The following is a 17,619-nucleotide window of genomic DNA, read 5'->3' on the forward strand; positions in this document are numbered from 1 at the left end:
TAAGGAGGGGGAGTGTCTGAAGGCACTTCTAAAACTAACTAATGAAACAAAAGAGATTTTAATTACTGAATTTAAACCGTTCTATGGATTTTATGCCACTGCTGTTAGCTTTGGATAGAGCCAGGGAAGCTATTTCCAGTTTTAATCTGAGCTACAAAACATTCTTCTGGTTGCACTGAAACATGATTTCCATCCATCCATCCATTGTCTATACACCGCTTTATCCTCACTAGGGTTGCGGGGGATGCTGGAGCCTATCTCAGCTGACTCGGGCGAAGGCAGGGGACACCCTGGACAGGTCGCCAGTCTGTCTGAAACATGATTTCTTAGGCAGAATTACATTAATGGTAGGGGGTTTATGACATATGTCTTTATCAACTTCACTTTACTCACAGGAACGCATTCATATTTGTGCAATAGAAAATTCTGAGGCATACAACACTGACCAGATTTTTCAGAACATTAAAAAAAAACTTTCAAAAAGGTTGTTTGTTTTAATATTGGATGCTGCACTTGTGTATGTGGCAGCTGCAGCATTAGAGAGGCCAGTGTGTGGGAGCTCTGATTAGCAGTGGAGAGGCCAGCCAGAGGCTTCTAGGGCAGCTCTGTTTGCAAACACTGAGAGAAGCAAGGGCAATCCAAAGCAGGAGATCACAGGGTTGTGTGTGTCTGTGAACGAGTGCGTGCGCATGCATAATGGCATCTATTTAAATTAGACAGTGATGTGTAAAACTTTGCTGACTCAAATTCTGGAAGTTACCTCCAGATGACGGTTTGCTGTGAGATATTGTGATCTTTGACAGGCCTCCAATCAAAATAGACTGATCAAAAAAATTAAGGGTGATAAATCATTGGCTAACAAAAAGGATGGCCGTTATGAATATGTTAACCTTGAGTTTGTCTTTTTTTCCCCCCTCCAATCTGCTGAATAGGTGAAAAACACTAACTTCAATAATGTCAAGTTCTCAAACTCATACTGATGCAGAGTACATATTTTCCTAATCGATTTGGGAGCAAATCCTCCACTGAAGGCAAACAGGACTTTAGTATTCATGGGGGCATTTGTGCCTCTCTCTATGTTAATAATGCTGTCCTCAGACAGGCTCAGGCTATAATGAGGATTTGCGAATTCAAATCACAGTCTGCTACATATGTCAATGCCATCAATATATCGCAGCTTGAGCGCTATAGTTTCCTCTCCATTTCTGACACAGGCCGACTTCTTGACCCTTACCACCTCAACAAGGAAGCAGTAAGGAAGTTATCAGTGCTCCCATCAGATAATGACAAGATGATGACTGGCCTCTGGCCCTGACTTCACAACGCCATGGTTTACAGGAGAGCTGCTGGCCAGCAAAGGGCATAAAAGAAAAAGAAAGAGAGTGAAAATGGAGAGGTCAAAGCACTACTGCTATTTACTACTTGTCAACATTTCAGCAAGTGTGATGCAAGCAGAGGTTGCCGGAATTCAGTTCCCTCCACTTTTCCGAAAATGGACTTGCAATCTTTTTTTCTTTAACTGTCTATTCTCGTTTCCTTGTATGGGGTTTTTAACTCTGTTTTTCCACAATGAGGCCCCATTTCCACGTTAACTATGTTTAATAAATGTTTAATAGGATGGGTACATGAGAGTCAATCTACTTTAGCCTGCCTGCTCTGTGTGTATTGAACAGTAAGTGTTTATGTAAATGAGAGCTGGCTAGCAACTCTGCCTCTGGTCTGGTCTCAATGGATGCTATTTATTCACATGAAAAAGAAAGAGTTTAAGAAGACTTTGTTTTCACATTGAATCTGATGCTGACCTGAATTGTGATTTTTTTTTTAAGTTACAGTGATAGCAGGTTAAGATGATGAGCACCCAGCAGCTGAATCACACTTCTTCCTACACTATGTCATCAGTTTTCAAAAACTGGCTATATTTGCTGCAATTTTACAATATATGGTACTAAATAGAAGTGAGGACACCCATGTGCATTATCACATAAATGTCAAATGATTCAAAATTGAATCACCTGTCAATCATCGCATTACTTCTAAGTTAAACAGCAGTAACAGTCAAATGAAAAAGGAAAGACTAATTTGAAAATGACGGCTACATAGTGCAACAAAAAGAAATATCCTTGTGATACCTGATACACAAGTGAGAAAACCTGTATTCTCTGAATCCAAATTGAGCACAACTGTAATTTAGAAACTGTGTGTACATGGTTATAAAATGACCCGTGGACATAAAGTTACAGCAATCAGGAGGCATAAACAAGTCGTAGTGCCACTAATCAGAGCCACAGTGGGCGTTCTCTGAAAATGACGCCACTGACAGTGTACTGCTTGCCCAATCTAGGTCTGAAAAACGGAGAGGCGAGTGCTACAGATGTGGCACAGAGGTTATCGGTGTCAATCAGAGTTGCTGTAAAAGCTCAGATAGTGTAAAGGACAGTGCACAACATCAACTTAAATAAGCACATTTGCTCACTGTTTAGCACAAGATAAAACTTCTAAAGAACAGGAAAAGAAGCCTGATGAATGTTGTTTAACGGCACTTATCCAGGTTGTTGTCTCCTGACTAGATCCTTGCTTGTGTTGTATCTACTCTCAGATGTACAACGCTTTGGTCAAAAGCGTCTTTGTATTAAAAATTGTAGAATTGTTGTAATTTGAGCACATTTCTTGCTTAGATGGCACTAAGATAAATCTGATGGGGTCCAGCATGTTTGGCATCAGCCTGGACAGAACTGCCACAGTGACTGCATAGTCGTGACAGTGAAGCACAGAGTTGGGAACGTGATCCTGTGGGGATGCATCAGTACAAAAACTATTTGGGAGATGCCATTTATAGACGGCACCATGAATGCATGTGGATCCCCCGAAACACTACATGACAAGATGACTCCATGAAATTGGCAGAAGAGGAATATTCCAGCCTGATGATGATGCAAAGCGCACTGGTAAAGTCACAAAAGAGTTTCTAAAGAAGAAAAAATGTGAAATCTATGACCTTACCAAGTCTGTTGCCTGACTTGATTACAATAAAAGAGAAGAGAAAGCCAGAGAAACACGACCCCTTCAACAAAGAGCAGCTGAAAAGAATAACCTCGAAAAAATGGCAAAGCATCTGCCCAGAAATGTTTGCTATTGTGGTATTTTTCATGCTGAAGAGGACTGAGTCTGTCATCAGAAATAAAGGCCATAGGAAGAACTGGAAATTAAAAAAAAAATGGAATGGCAGTAATGGAAAGTGTACTGACTTTTGGTGTATAAAATTCTCATTGTGAGGCCTGTATTAATAATATAGTATATCTACCCCCTTTTCTTCTTATTATTTTTTTTTACATTAGAGCAAGTACCCTGTTGTTCTATCATAATACTGCAATTACTGCTGTAAGATGATGCCAATCATATTGCACAAGGGCACACTCACTTGTGTTGCTAACTGTAGCCGAGTCTCTTTTAGAACTTCCCAACCTACTCTTCTTTTTTTCCTTTCTTTTTGTACATTAATTTCTAAATAGTTACTTTGAAGAATGAACTTCAGGTTATTATTGCCGAAGTACTTGATTAATTAAGTAGTTAAAAGAGAAAGCACAGAACAATCGTTTGCTGCCGTTTGGTCAACACTTGTTTGCTACTGTTTATTAAAAAGAATCCTTTGGGTGTGTAGACCTCTTAAATGGGGTTAGAGCCTGTTGAAAGCAGCATTTTGTGATGAATAATTGGATTGCAGCTTTGAGCATGTGTGTGTTTAAATGTTGGGATCAAACAGGGCCTGGGGTGTGTTTACCTGAGGAAGCTTTATCCCCCTCCACCTACCCTTTACTTCTTTTCTCCCTCCTACCATCCATCGCTCCTCTCTTCCAGTCTAATCAGTCTTAAAAAGGATATCTACTGCCGTCCCTCCTGACACAGCTCTGCAGCAACAGATTAGGCAGTCTCCACGTATGCACACACATTATCTGCTGTGGGAAGAGTTTCAGCCACTTGGACATGGCCAGGACTGGCAGACAGAATTACAGATGGACAAGGGTAGAAACACGGGGCAGTTGATGCGAACTGCACCTACAAAGGCAGGCACATTTTCCTCCTTCACTTTCAATAAAAAGCATGCATTCTCCAGCAAATGCAAGATGCTTACACACATGTAAAGCAAGTTGGCATACACACTGGAATTAGCAAACTCAGATGTGAAGTACTCTGCTAACAAGCAGAAGTGAGAGGCTCTGACAAATGGGCACGTGCCGATGAATTGGTGCGTGTATACTTTGTGTAACAACACTTGGAGTAATGAGCAGGTTGCCCCTAAGGTAACCTCTGCATACTGAGTTACAGAGATGGATGCTGCCTCAGACAGCTGCAGGAGAGCACAGGTTGTGGCGTGTATGCACACGCATGTGTGCGCGCAAGTGGAAGAGGAATCTGCTTTCTATGTGAATGCATGACCAGAATTCTCTCGGGGTCATCATAAATGTCCCGGACTTTTTATGTGATCACTCCAGCACCGGACTATTTGTGCGCCTATAAACGCAGAGTAGAGCTAAAGAGCCTGTTCAGTGGCTTTTACTATTCCAGGGATGGTGCATGGAGACTGTTTGCTCATCTGCAAATGGCACGAGAGATGCCAAGTCGGAAACATTAGTAGATAGTGTTGCTAATTTCAGACATGTTTTTATTTACTCTGAAAATGTGAAATTACGCCACTCAAGCTGTTTGTGGCACTAGAAAGCTTGTGATATTGTAACCTCCTGGTAGCACTTGCAGGTCTCCAAAAGCATTGTTCCCAAAATACACATGCCAACACTGCTGCCACTGCGACAAACCCATCATGCTTTACTTCCAATGGCTTTTAGAACTACCTGGAACAGGACAGCTGAGAATACTTTGCAAGAGCGACTGTCCCACGTTGTATGTTCATTAACTTCGCCAGCTTGCCGGTTTAAGCGCTTCTTTATCAAGACAATGAACGCAAACATATTCAGTGCGAGGTGTTTTTCCTGGAAAACGCTTCTCCTACAATGTTTCTGAGTGGGTTCCCAAGTGAGGCAAGACTTGCTCTGTGTAGCTGCTTGAGCATCACTGTGCCCTGATTTAGCCTCCCCCAGTGCTGCATAGAAACTGTAACAAGCCCGGATTCTAACAGCCTTGATAGTTGTGGCAGTCGACTTAAATCACATACTTTTATAACCAACCTTCCCACCCTGACACACTAGACCGAATAAGATAGGATGCTTTATAATTGGAGAAATGCAGCACTGGAATCACTTCAGTGTTTTTACTGGACTTAGTTTTGGATTTACAGTTGATGGAGGCACAAGTCAGCGGTGCCTTTTATGTATATGGCTGTTTTTGTTGTGCGTGACTGCTATTTTAACATGACACAGAGGACTGAGCACGCTGATTCAAAGTGTTGTGCAATGTAACGGTCGCATCTCTCCTTGACCGCAGGTTTTATTCAAGCTATAAAAATGCACCACAAGCATTATGAGTCAAAGGTTGTCATATTTATAAAGTTACCTTGAAACAAAGAACAGGCAGCCTAGCAACAATATTCAGTGAAACCACACTGAGAAGTAAAGTTGTTGTTGATATTGGCAAAATTGTGCAATTGCAGAGTCATTTAGAGGAAGGTTAGAAACCTTCATGCTGTCGTGTTTTTCTCTAGTGAGTGTGCCTGCATTTAGACATGCGTGCAAATTCGCTTTAATAAGGTCCTGAACTTCATCAAGACACGCGGCAAGGTGCCATTATCTGCACCCAGAGAGCCATGCAGGGCCCCAGTGGCTGATGGGATTAAGGAACAAAGAGAATCACGGGATTAGTTGGGTACGGTGGAGGTGCCGGAGTCTGCAAGGCAACCATTTTGTTTACCTTTTGTCTTTATTCTTTTATTCCGTTTCCTCAACGTTGTGTTGTGACTCCCTGTCGGTGAGGGGGTGGGTGGGTGGAGACTGATATCTTGTTTGGCTCCTGACAGCATCACTCGGAGAGGAAAATGAAAAGAGATGGTGATAACACGGAGACTCATGCATTCACACACACCTCCTGCTGGCCTGTCCACCCCACGCTGTTCATAGGGCAATTCAGGCCTGGCAATTTAGGGCCGAGTTGAAGTGGAGGGAAAAGCTTAAAATAGAGAGGAAAGGCTAGAGAGAGGCTAGGAGGGGTAGGAAAAAAGAAGACCCAGGGAGTGATTGGTGGAACGGTAGGGGACAGATGTAATTTTCAGACAACGGCAGGGAAGTGATGTAATTTTCTAGATGCAATTTGTGTGTGCGAGTGTTTGTGTGCATGCATGTGTTTGTGTGCGTATTGTGTAATGCGAGACAATGCAGATGCTGTAGCAGCACTTGGATGGAGGACTCATCAACTGAGGGAGACAAAACATCTCATTTTGGCACTTTGATGTTTTGAGAGACAAAAAAACAGAACAAAAAAGGATGCAAGTTTTTCCGATGTAATGGCCACCTTCAAAATAAAAGGAATGCTTTCATTTTTTTTGTGGAGGCTCATGAAACTAATGTGGTCGCAAACTCATTTGTCTTCTGACTATATTAAATGAACTTTCAGTGTAAAACTGATGATCGTCTCGCAGCAAATATTTTCCTTTTTCTTCCTGCTTTTCATTTTAACAATCCAGTGATAAAACAGCAAGAGTAATCTCGAGCAAATGAGCTTTAACTTTTGGAAAGGACACAATTGATATCCCTATCAGTGTAAATTGTGACTTTTATTTTGCCTTCTCTGTTGGACTTGCTAAAGTAATGTGGTGCCGGGACAAAAATTGTTTGATACATTATGCTTCTGGCTGTCTTAGTAGACAATTAGTCTGACTGATGAATTAAAGAATACGAGGCCATTTTCTGCAGGAGATGGATCCCTCCTGCCTAAGCAAATATCCATTTATGAGGGGTGGGGGGAGTCGGGGTGATGGGTATTTTCATATCATAGTAAGGAGAAACATTAAAAGTTTAGCGTTTGATAATTGCATGGTTTAATGGCAGCTTCCTCAAAGTGATCCAAGGGCATGTTTGCGTTTGAATTTCAAAAGTGAATGCAAACTTTGAACACAATGACACTGGACAAAAAGTCAGCTTTAACGAGGAGGCTGGCAATATTTTTCTAATTGTCAACACATCCTATTAAATGACTGAAACTAATTATCAGTTTGCTCTAACAAGTATTTTGTCTGAAACCAAAGCCTGATATAGGTTACGTGTCTGTGTGATAAACCTTCACTGTTGTTCAGTGAAGTTTGGTGCCAATGAGAGCTCAAAATGTATATTAATCTACAACAAATGTAAATGAATACATCTGAACGCAGTTTAATCTTCAATTAAACTATTGGTTTGACCATTTAAAGGCAACATCTTTATAGAAAACTTTAGTTATTACTATGCCAAGGAGACAGAGCCTCAGCAGAGTTATGTGATTTTTGGCGTTGGTTTGTCTGTTTGTCTCTACAAAATCACTCAAAAACAGACAACAGATTCGGATGAAATTTTCAGGAACGTCAGAAATGACACAAGGGCCAAGTGGTTAGATTTTGTCAGTGATGCAGCTTATAGCCTTGATCTACGGATTTGTTAAAGATTTCTGCATAATTTCCAGATAGCGACACAACGTCGCTGTAACTATGACAATAAAAGAACGCTATGTCAGCTGCCTGCTGACGATCACGATTGCAATCCTACTAAAAATCGACTGCTGTGGACTTATAGGGACGTATCCCTCTGAAATAATACAAGGAATTGATTAAATTGTGTGAAGAGCGACTAAACCAGGTCATGTACAGGGCTACTCTTGAAAACGGTCTTCTTCCATCAGAGTGGGACTCATTTTCAGCCCTGTAATTCTTGCCTTGTCTTGTTATTCAGTGTGTTTTTCTAAAATATTTCCAATTCAGTGCAAGTAAGGGTTAATTCAGAATGAGGATTTATTCCAACATGAGTGCACATCTTCAACATTATTCTTTACAACAATATCAGAATCTATATTCTGTTCAAATAAGTGCTCAAGGATATCCATCTCAAGTGTCTCATGTTCACTGTGAGGATCTTCTGAGTGAAGTCAACAGAAGGAAAACCTCATCTGGTTGTGAAGAAGGAGACTGAATGGACGACATCCTCAGTGAACCACTTCCTGTTTAACTTTCACTTACAGAAGGACAAACCAGCTGTTTCAGCAGTTTATTATTCTCTGTTCAGGAAACAGGTACTCTGCTTTGGAGTGTGACGATGTCATGTATGATATGTGGTTAAAAAATGTCATAGTGCAGTATATTGTCAAAATAGTATGTCATTCAAGAAAACATCAGAGTACATTATGTCATCTAAAATATGCCATAGAATAATAGTTCATTGTACAAGTAATAGTAATTTTTAATGCTGTTCAAATTCTTATATGCTGCTAGAACACAACAACAATAACAAAAAAAAAACCATCATAGTAATATGTCAATTAAAAAAGCCTATAGAGACATTTGAGACATTATCTTCCACTCTCTGCACTTCTCACTCTGTATAAATCTTTGTTTGAACCTAATCTACAATATTGTAATATCATATGGTGCAATACATTTCCATCTCACTTAAAAAAGCTTCAGATACTCCAAAAAAAAGTCATACGCGCCTTAACATGGTCGGTATTTAACTCCCCCACAAAAACAATCTTCCATCGCCACAATCTCCTGAGGCTCAGTGAATACAACTACTTTCAGAATGCCTGTATAATGTTCCAGACTGTCCACAAATTAAATAGTAAACTATGTCACCTCATCCCAATCTGTGCTCCTACGCACACTTACACCACCAGGAATAAAAACCTAATCACTGGGAAAAAGAGAAGACTAAAATGTACAAGTTTTAGCATCGTGTGCAGAGGACCACAGATCTGGAATGAGCTTGATGAACAATTAAAAATGTCACATTCTGTCTCAATATTCAAGAAAAAACTAAAAACTCAACTACTAGAAATGTATGTTTAATGTGCTGATTGGAAATTGTATTAACACCTGAACCTTGCTTGCACGTGTTAACTCCTCCTTGTCAAAACTACTATTTGGTACTTCAAATTGAATTCAACGTAACCTGAACATTGAGATTGTCTATTGTTTATCTGTATGTAAATTATTTGTTTGTATGTCGTCCATAATTATATGGATATCTGGCCAATATCCTGTATTCATGGTAAACTGGGCCCCCTATTTAAAAGCTATAAACAGTTTCCTTGGGGTGACCCTTTTCACACATCTGCCTGTGTAAAATATTGGAAACAAAATATGTGTTGTATACACCATGTATTGTATTGTTTTGATGTGTGAATAAAACTAAAACTAAACTAAACTAAACTATAGTATAGCATGTCACTCTAAAAATGTCATACTATAGCCTTCAGTCCACAAAACGTTGTTCTGTCACGGCTGTCTGAAGTAAGTGAGGAGCAACACAAAAACAGTCCAAACGCTGGTGTCCAGAGGGTTAGACGAGTATTTATTTGAAAGTGTAAGTTTACAACGACACAACATGTGAGGGGGTTAAAAGCAAATGGGTCTTAGTAAAATAAAAATAAATCAACAGAACTAAAAGTGAACTTCACGTTGACATTGATGGGCATTCCAACCAGGAACAAAGTAAAAGCTCATCAATCTGAAAAAAAACTCTTCCTGTTCACCTCTTAAAACCCAAAAACACACCGCAGTAGCACCCTAAACTAAAACTACCAATGGGTTCCCTGTTTTTCTTTCTGAACAATTCAAAGGTCCCTCTCTATCTCCCCACACATCCACCAACCACTGGAACACATCTCCAAAGTTCTGCTGAAGCTCAGCTTCCCCTCAGAAGAAGTGCTGCCAGATGAAGGAGCCTTTTGAGAGGCAGCTGGCATTGTGATTGGACGGTACTTTGGTCTGATCCAGTCCAGGTTCAGCTCCAGAGACGGCAGGCGGGACGAGTCAACGGAGGCTGGATGGACGAAGGTATGCAGCTGAGTACAATCCAGAAAACAACAGAGGAGGAGTGCAGTGGCCCAGGGCCAGAACAGAGTAGCATAGTATTATCTCTGAGAAAACATCATAGTATAACCTTTGAGATGAAAAAAACGCCATCATGTACATCGTATATTGTACAAATAACAAGTCGAAGGAAAGAGACATACATTGTAGAATTGTAGTAATTGTGGGCTGACTGATTTACTGATTATCAGTAATTTCGTTTTTATAAATTAGCGCTTATAAATAAATTTATAAATAAATTTATAAATAAATTTATAAATGGCGCTACTTTGGCTCTGAACCTTTATCTAGCTGTGGTCGCTCTGTCTTCTGGAGTGATTTGATTGGTTATACGTCACAAATAAAACTCCTTTAACTTAACATCTGTCAACAAAACAAAACGTATCAACAAAGTTTTCTGTCAGAGTTTGTGTTCTTCTAAATTTAACTCCAAGATTTTAAATACTTTCATTTACTGCAAATGAATATCTGCTCTAAATGTCTCACTAATAATCATTATCAGCCTTAAAAACCCACAAAACACTAACAGTCAAGACCACTGTAGTAGTGGTCTTGACTTGACCATTTTTCTCAGGAAGTTGGACTTCAGCCTTTGTGCTGGAGGGTTCAACCCTCAGTTCCAAGACTTTCCAAAGCCTCGAGACCTCCCGAGTCCTCAGGACCTGAGCTTTCAGACAGTTTGAGTGCTGAAATTTTCTAAGTCCCACAGTAGATCTCTGTTAGATTGAACCTTTAGACAGTTCGAGGACTGAAATCTTAAAAGTTCTTGAGCAGTTCTCTTTTAGTTTGTACCTTCAGACAGTCTTTTAAGTTTCTCAGTACACCTCTGTTAGTTAGAACTTTCTGGTTAACAGAAGCCTTAAAATTTGTGACCATGAGTAGTGATTTCACATTTAGACCATCAATCTGAGTTCTTCTCAGACCTTCACCTGTGGGGTTTTTTTTAGAAATCCTGAACAAACTTTGATTCTCTTCATTGAACAGTAAAGTTTGTGGAGATCAGAAGGTAACATTAGTTTGATCAATGCATTCAACTACTAGCAGACTTTATCTGGAAAGCAGTTTTCTGAAATGAATTCTTAGTAACTTTGTCCACAATCAAACCAAGAACATAGAAAGAGGAAATGATTGAAGAAACAACTTGTTTTCATTTCAGACTAGAAAACACTTTAAGACTTTTATCTGTTTTTGCTCTTTTTGATCGTTTTATTGTCTCTTCTGTTTAATTTGATCTTCTAAAGTCTAACTGGTGTCTTTTCAAATGTTTTGTATTTAGTTTGATTCTACTTAAATGTTTAGTTTTGCTCTTTTCTCACCTTTTATTCTTTTCTAATGTCTGATTTGATTTTGAAATGTTTTGTCTTTTTAATGTTGAATTGTTTTTTTCAAATGTTTTATCGGCTTGTTTGAAAAATTTCCTTTTCCTTTTTAAATGCTTCATTGTATTTTCTGTTTAATTCCTAATTAAAGTTTTTTGTCTTTAAAATTTAATTTTCTATTTTAACATTTAATTTTTTTATTAATTTTTGTCTTTTTAAAGGTTTAATAATCTAAATGTTTTGTATTTTTTAAATGTTTAATATTCTTGTTTAATTGAATTTTTAAATGTTTAATTATCTGAAATATTTCATATTTAATGTTTAATATTTTTGTCTAAAAATGTTTAATTTCATAATTACATGTTTTGTTTCTTCTGTTTAATTATCTAATTAAATATTTTGTCTGTTTAATATAATTTAATTGTATTTAATGTTTAATTTTCTTTTTAAAAGTTTTATTGTATTGAATGTTTCATCCTTTGATTTAATTGCCTTTTTTAATGTAGTTTATTTCTTTAATCTTTGTCAAGATTTTAACCCCAACCTCAAAAATGAAGCAAACTCTTAAATCACAATGAAAATACTTCTGTTGTCACAACCATGAGTTAGTCAGTTGTTCAGTTTATCAATTCAACTTTATTTGTTTAGCACCTTTCACACAAATGACAAAACTACACAAAAAGGAAAAAAACTACGCTAAAACTATGATTAAAACTCTAAAACACATTTATTTATTTATTTTTTAATAAAAGGTTTAACATGGTAATAGAATATGTTGTGTCCAGGGAATGGAGGGAGTTTATTGAAGTCTTCTTGGGCTCACATAGTAAAATAGAAACTTTAACCATTTAAAATAGAAACTTGATATTCAGTCTAAGGAAACTGCAGCATGACAGAAGAACCAACAATATCTCCAGTTTTCTCTTTTAATGAGTCGACTCTTCTGATGCTTTCAGACCAAAGAACTACAGACTCCTCACAACCTGCTCAAACTCTTGGTACAGGACCTCACCACACGGGTCAAGAAGGTTTCCTTCTCATTTCTACTCTGAAGCTCACCTTCTCCTGCTCAAACTGCTGACAAATGTTTCTGCTGTTCTATAGTCTGGTCTCCAGAACTTCCTAAAAACTCTCCAAGTCTCTTCTGCTGCAGGTTGCTTTGTAGAACTGTTCCAGAAAACCTCACTAAACCACATGGAGGGGCCTCAAGATAGTTGTCCAAATGAAACCATACTAGCACAACCCAAACGCTAAAGTCTCCTGCAGCCTACCAGAGAACCTCTTTAAACAGAGAATCAGGACAGGAACTCTTACCTTCTGGACAACCAACGTTGGTTCACAAACAAGAATACAGAATGTGTCTGACCAAAAACCTCTAAAGACTCACTACAGCCAAGATAAAGACACAACTCAGCTGCACCAAATCCACTAATCACTGCACACATTAGCACCATGTGCTAACTGTGGCTAAAGAACCACATTTACCAAGACAACTATCCAGTACAAAGCCCTAAAACACACCAAGAAACACATTAAAGACAATTTTACTGCTGGAAGCTGAAAGCCAACACCTAAAGAACAAACTAAAGCAACGGAGCCAAACCCGGTTCAATGAAGAGAAGCAGATGAAATGTTTGACTGCAGCCATAAGGAAGGGAGAGACTGAGCTGTTCAGATGGTCCTGAAAACACCAAGCAGCCACCTGGACAGCCAATAGGAACACAGCTTACTGGAAGTCCAGAGGGCTGGCTTAGTGAAGTAATTTTAGTTTAAAGTTGAAGCAGAAAGTTAACAAAGAAAGTTGAAAACCACCTCCTGATACCTGAAATCTCTGAGTTTTCACACAAAGAACACCTGAACATGTCAAACTGGTTCCATAGTAGAACCATCACTGTAAAAATGTCATAGTATGGTGTGTTGCTCAAAAATATTACGATCCGGCTGTCTAGGGTCGCCGAGCAGCGACACAAAAACAGGACAAATGCTGGTTTCCAGGGGGTTAGGAGGCTATTTATTTGAAAGAGTAAGTTTACAACAACACAACATGTGAGCAGAAAAATCACAAAGTCTGTCTTTAGTTCAGCTGAAAGTATTAGTTTTTGTCTTTTTTATTGACCAAACTCTTCAGGAAGTAGATGAAGAATAACTAAAGCTCTCATACAGAAGTCCAACTTATTTTGGATCCTTGTGGAGAGTTTAGTCTTCATGCTTCATAGCAACATTTAATAAACCTAAAGCTTCCCTGTTGGCTCATTGGTGGAGTTTGTTACTGAGCATCTGAACCTTAAATCCAGTGAGAGGACCATCTTCAGTCGAGGCCAGTCAGAGAACTTCAAGACCTTCCATTGTCTGGACCAGATGTGGCATCAGCTCCCTCTGAACATCTGGATGACAGGAGAAAAGACAGAAATCAAACAATCACAGAAATACAATTTATTTACTTTCATCATTTTATAAAAGTAGCATGAACTTTATTAAAACTGGACATCATCAGTAATGAAAATGTTTTTATCTCATCCTATTCCCTTTCAATTGTGGGCTTTGTGTATTTATTATCTTTTAATGATAAAAAATAAAATGGGTCATCTATCATCTATCTACTATCGTTTGGGCATAGAAAGTATTGGAACTAATGCTTGCTTGTTCACTCTGTTCCAACAGCTCACCTGTTCCTTCCATACTGACAGCAGTAATCCCCATCACTACTGGCTCTGCCTCTGACACGAAATCACATTTTTAAAATGGTCAAAATTCTCAGCACAAATCTCTCCTTTTTACAAAGCCATCAGGTCAGTTTCACTAATGTAGAGCTGAATCATCTTCTCATATAGAGCAGGTCTACATCGGACTCTTCATTATATTCATTTTAATAATATTCACTCAATGAACAATCCTACCTCCCACTCTGGACTTGTGGGCTCTTGGCTGCTGCTTGGTGCTGGATCTTTCTTCTGACTCTGAGGGGGTACAGGACAAAGTTTCCCAGTTATGTGGTCGCATCATACTATTAATTAAATTATATCATGTTATGTTTTACGCCACAATGACACACAATTAATTGATTTGATAATTAACTTAAACGGTGGTTTGCAAAGTTCAACAAAGTCCGTATCCGTTTCCTCGGCCTGATTTCTCGTTTCAAACCGCTAGCTGTAGTGAAAAAGTTTCCAATTTCTCCACATTCGGCTGCGTCTGTTTCCAGAGCTTTCCTGTTTTTAATTCTTACCTTCTACACACCACCCTTGTTCTTCCTGTTTTCCGTCTTTCAAACACCTCTGACCATGTGCACGGATGTGTTATGTCATGGTGTGTCTGCAAAAAAATTAATAAATAAAAAAATTTTTTAAGAAAGAGCTGCCAGTGGAGGCGGCCCAGGAACAGGGGTAGCAGCATAATGATCAACCCAGTGCCATGACTGAACACCGGACCTCTCGGCCCAAACAACAGACCGACCCACCGGGAATTGTCCCGGTCCTCCCGATTAGCCACCCCGGGCCTGTCTTCCATCAGCTGGAAAACTTTTTCCTGCCTCTAATGACTGGATTTTACAACAAGACAATATTCAGGTCAGTTAAAGCCTGGGTGGAGAACCAGAACATTGGAACCATGCCTTGGCCTGCTCAATCACCAAATCTAAATTCAAATGAAGATCTGTGGAAAATCATCAAACGCAAAACTGAGAACGACAAGCTCAACAGGAATGAGCTGCTGTGACAGCAGAACAATGTCAGAACCTGGTGGAGAGCATGCCAAGATGCATGCAGTCATCAAAAACAATGGTTATGCAATAAGCACTAACTCCTGTGTGTATCATGACTAAAACAGAGAGAAAAGAAAACATGGAATGCCTAAAAGCTGTTTTTGGCAGTGCAATGCCATAGCTATTGATGGAAGAACTTAGTGATTCTGGTCATTATCAAGAAAACCATGGAAAATGGCTAGATACCAGCTCTTAAATTAAACTCTTATGAGCTATATTTGTTATTATCATTATATTTGTCCAAACAAATTTACCAGACATTAAAATGAACAAGAAATTGAAGAAAACAAGGGTGGTCTAATATTTTTTTCTGTGACTGTAGAGAGAGAGAGAGAGAGAGAGAGAGAGATATTTTGCAATAGTAAAAATATTTTTGTAACCTTATATATCTTTCATATTACCATAAAAATACTAAGATTAAAGGGAAATGTTTTTTCATATCTAAGAGTAACTCACCCATTTCAGGTTTGCAAATTCATTACATTCTCTCTAAAAATTACAAACAAACATAAACAAAGACACAACAACAACTGCATCATTTGATAATAATGTAATAATGTGATGTGAATCACATACTGTGGACAGTTTCTGTCAAGTCATGCAACTGTTAATATGCAGAAATTCCTTAGAATTCAGCTTTTTATGGCTAATATTGAAAATGAAAATGACATTGAAACTAGTGTGACCTGCTCATTGTGCTACAGATTGAAAGTTTGTATTGTTGCCATTACCATGGAGACATTTTTCCAAACAACTGTGACATCAGTGTTGAATCAATCTGTGATGACATTTGGTCACCATAAACCTGGCAGCTCTGGAAAACTGTCCTCTTCCCTCATCCTTCTCTAATTATGTTAACAGCAGGTCAGCCGTGTGGTTAGACGGTGTTAAAGGGAGAAGAATCTGCTGGTTACCCCTCCTGCTGGTCTGTGCATTAAATGAGCTTGATAATCTTTATTGGGCTGCAGCATCATGTGACTGAGCGGTTGATTTAGTGAATCCTGCAGCCGGAGGTCACAGTGAAAGACAGATGTACTACAAAACCACTCATAATCTCCTCAGATAATTGGGTAGTTTAAAATAAAAGCCTATAACTAATCAGGGGTATGAACCGATTTTTAAAGGTGTAAACATGCAGGTCATGACCTCATGAAATCACAAAATCTCTGCAGCTGAGCAGATTTTATTTGAGCGTTCACCTGGAGATAAGACACTGTTTATTGGCTCATCTTGTGACCTGCTCGTCCTTGTGATTCTCAGTGGGACTGTTAGTGTCTTGATGGAAGGTTACCTCCTGGTATAAAACACTCAGCCTCTGCAACAACAACTTTATAGAACACCTGTGGGAGCCGGATTTTATGAGCTCGTCGGCTGCATGATTTTACATTTTCTAGTTGACAAAGTGGCATATGCTGCTGGAAACAAACACTCAGTACCTGAAGAACCTCACTCACACCTGACAAGCTGCATACAGATGGCGGCAGACAGCCGTGCTGGTCCATACCAAAGCGTGGCGCCCCGCTATTGTCCCGCTGACAATCACAATTGATGATTCTGCATTAACCACGAATCTGTTGTTGCATTTTGCTATAATTGAAGTCAAAACGATGAGTCAGTTGTCCAAAGTGTTAATGCTCAATTAGCACTATTTTTTTTAAAGCCCCTCCAGTAACTGCACCCATTTGCATGCATTTTACATAACCAAACTGGCAGAGGCTGACTTGAAAGAGCAGTAGTTATATATCTCCTTGCGGCAGAGCACCTAGATTCTTTTGGAGGCTGTTGAAATTCTGCAGAAGCCCAGTTTTCATTTTCATGGCTGCATTTACATGCTGTCCTACAGTCTGCCCCTTTGAGTTATATCAGGGGGCTTTATCACCAGAAATAAAGCAGAGATAAATGTTGCTGAGGAAATGTAAAACACAAGCCCCTCAACAGTATGTATGTGTATTGGGTGCACGTGCGCCGGCAGGCATGTGCACGCCTGTGTGTGTACGTGTATGTGCGAGCGTGTGTGTGTGTTATTTAATGCTCTAAATCTTGAGCCCGTATGTGTGTGTGTGTGTGTGTAAACTATGAGTATTCTGCCGACTCGGCTTCTCACGGCATTCTTGGGGTTCTGCTGAGGATGCACTTTCAGCTCAGGGCTACAGGAGGTCAGTGTCTTACAGAGCACACACACGCACCGACACACATGCGCACACAAACGCGTTTACCCGCATCTGCACGGTCGTACCTTGCCTGACATTTAACACCAATATGGATCCATCTGCCATTCCCTGGTGACATTTACTTGGGGTTACCAGAAATCATTAGTTAAGGCCAGTTTCATAAATTGTGAATGGGGATAACAGACTTGACTTTATCTGTGGTACTCCACTGGGCTGTACAGCATGACAGCCATGTGGGTGGGTGCTCGGAGGAAAAATGTCCTCTGAAAGGGATTTGACACGTTTTTGAAGAAGACTGTCTGTAAAAAAAAAACAGTTCTAGAAATTCGCCTCTTATCCTCCAACAGAAGCACGCTTAGCTTGAAATTC

Source organism: Acanthochromis polyacanthus, chromosome 10 (assembly GCF_021347895.1).
Source record: "Acanthochromis polyacanthus isolate Apoly-LR-REF ecotype Palm Island chromosome 10, KAUST_Apoly_ChrSc, whole genome shotgun sequence".
NCBI lineage: Eukaryota > Metazoa > Chordata > Actinopteri > Pomacentridae > Acanthochromis > Acanthochromis polyacanthus.